Consider the following 3,084-nt stretch of genomic DNA (forward strand, 5'->3'; position numbering starts at 1 on the left):
CCATTTGTGAAACAGCAGGGGCCGTTGGTCCTGTCAAAAGTAAACTGCGTCTCGACGGCTGATTTCAAGCCCACCTCAAGCTGCTCTTTTGCGAATTACTCCCACAAGAAGGCACACATTAGGGTTGTGTATGTTTGAATTCAAGAGCTCAAGAGAGAGAAAATATATCCTAATACTGCACTTGACAATACTGCATCCTCGTACATACCGTGTCCACAGTGACATGCGGTGAGGTTCGTGGCTAGTGAGGCACTGACTCTTTCAGAGTCAGATTACAAATATATGAACCCAATAGAGCTTGCACTGCTGGTTGTTTTTCATATTTCATATCAGCATTCTTTACACACACATAAGAGATGGGCAAAAATACATCAAAATGTATTTTGATACAAAATACCCCTCAAATAAATGTATTAAAATAAAATACAAAATACTGGTGCCAGAAAACGTAACAAAATAAAATACATGTATTTTGTATTTAAAATATAGGAAATATTTTTTCTGGATTTTCCGTTTTCTCACAATTTGGTATAGCAGAGCATTCAGGTTTGGGATATATATATATATATATATATATATATATATATATATATATATATATATATAAATACACATATATATATATATATATAAATACATATATATATATATACACACACACACACACACACATATATATAAAATGTACACAAAGCTCTGGTGAACCCCACAAAAAGGAAGAACATACCATAAAAGCAAAATATGTCATTTTAAAAAAAGAGCCTAAATAAATAACTGTACTGAGACATGTCCACCTGGCCAACTGTAGAATGTATGACATAATAAAACTAAGAATACTTTCATAATATGCCTTTTAAATAAAATAAATTGGATATTTAATGTTTTTTTTGTTTTTTTAACACATGAACATCTACCGTCATAGCCTGGCTAACTGTGAACTATATTATCTGCCAGTAATTGATATGGCATTATGACATTCACATTGAGAAGATACAGCATAACTTGTAATACAGTGCAATACAGTAGGTCAGACGTCTCTTGATAAGGTTATCGTGAACATATCGTGAACATGTCCAATGTCCCTCTTCCTATAGCTAGCTACTCCACTGATAAGCTAACTTGCTGAACACTGTCTATGCACTAGACAGCATGCTAGCGTCATTAGCATGTTAGCATCGATCGCTAGCTTCATATTATAACCATCACCATGTATGTACAATAGGCTATGTAGCCAGACCCAGACATACATTATACATCAAGCTAGTTGACATTTATCACACTCAGATAACATAAGAAACTTGACAGACAATCTGTTGAACTTGAAGATCTGAAGACTGAACTCGTCAACTGTTACTCCACTCTTAAGTACTTTGTTACAAATTACGTTAGATTTTTTTAACTACCCTATCAAATACAAATGACAAAATACTCAAAAGTAATTGAAATACGCATTTCAAATACAAGTAATAGAAATACTGCCCATCTCTGCACATAGGTAAACTACATAATTCCACCGGGAGCGTGTGCGCCGCGATCCGGCTGCACATAGTGTTTTATTTTGAAAAATGACCAGATGTTCTATCCCTTTTCAGTGTCTAACTTCCTGTCTGGGTCGATCTGCTCTGTGGAGCTAAACGCGATATGATGCGATAAACCCGACCCGTGGGCTCTCGCACGCCCCCTTCTTTGAGGCAGATGTAGTGTTTGCCTCCCCTCTGTGCTTTTTCACTGCGGTTTCTGTCAGATCAGCAACACTAAATATGTTCTACACATACGTGAAATACAGTACCTATTCTATGGAAAGAAAGGACATATAATACAAGTGTCTACAAATATTACAGTGGTGACAAACAATGAGAAAGCAAAAGGCACGCGCTCAACCCAGTTAGTGAGGGATTCACAGTCTGAGGTGAGGAACAGCTCGTTGCTGCCTCACCTCACGTGTCTCCTCTGTTTGAACAGGGCATGCGCTAATTCAGCGATTTTGATTATAAAAAATGCTTGGAATTGGAAATAACATTTATAGCACAGATCAGTAGAAAAATATACATTTTTATTTTATTTTATCATTATTTGTTTTTTACTTTTCCCAAGGAGTTTTCCCGATCCTCCTTACAATCACAAACATCCGTCTCCTGAATCAAATACATCAGCTAAGCAACAAGTCCATACACTACCTTATGGCGATTTAGCAATAACTTGTTTTAACAACTAGTTTCAAATTTCACAGCTAACAGTATGAAAGCAAACGATTATTATGCTAATGCTAATGGCTATTCGCGATTAGCATCTCAACTTGTTTAACACTACAACATTTAGTCACAGTATAGAAAATGATACACAAACTCGTATTTACCTCTTGTAGATCACAACAGTTCAAAGTACAGGATAACTGGTCGTCAGCCATTAATTTATGAACATTACTGTTCTCTTACAATAGTCACTGTTCAGTCGGTGACGGTGATAATTCGCTTCTGCCTATCTAACACACTGAACCTGGCCGCATATGACTAAGCCCCACCCCTCTACCTGAGAATGGGCTTGGATTGGCTGTTAGTTCAGGACAAACCAATTAAACAAAGACAAAACAAAGATTGCCATAATACTGCTACACATGTTAGGTTGTTAGGGAGAACACACGTGCTGAATCATGTACATATCAAACAAACTATGCTCATTTGCATAAACTGCAACCTTTGAACTGTAAAGAGTATGAGTCTCTTATTGAAATACATTGTATCCACCCATATCTAGTTTTACACATACTTATACACTTTTAACTTGTTTTAGAAAACTATTTACATCCTGATGTCTAAATTATTTTTTAGCCAGGGCTACACCAGTATTCATAAATGATCGTGGCATAGTCATTTACAGCGGCCTGCATCACTGGACTCCCGGAACACATATACGCTACACTCCGATTAACACCGTGCGAGTTCCAGCAATAAATGAACAGTTATGTGCGAGGCTGATTTGTCTCCTTCCACGCCTGCGTGTTGATTGAAGTGATCGTAACGTGAAGATACATTCTGTTTTTCCATTTTGAGTGGCTCTTTAAGAGTACCTCCGTATTTGAGACAG

Source organism: Cebidichthys violaceus, unplaced genomic scaffold (genome assembly GCF_023349555.1).
Source record: "Cebidichthys violaceus isolate CVI_PGR_0920_01 unplaced genomic scaffold, fCebVio1.0.p SCAF_27, whole genome shotgun sequence".
In the NCBI taxonomy this organism is placed as follows: domain Eukaryota; kingdom Metazoa; phylum Chordata; class Actinopteri; order Perciformes; family Stichaeidae; genus Cebidichthys; species Cebidichthys violaceus.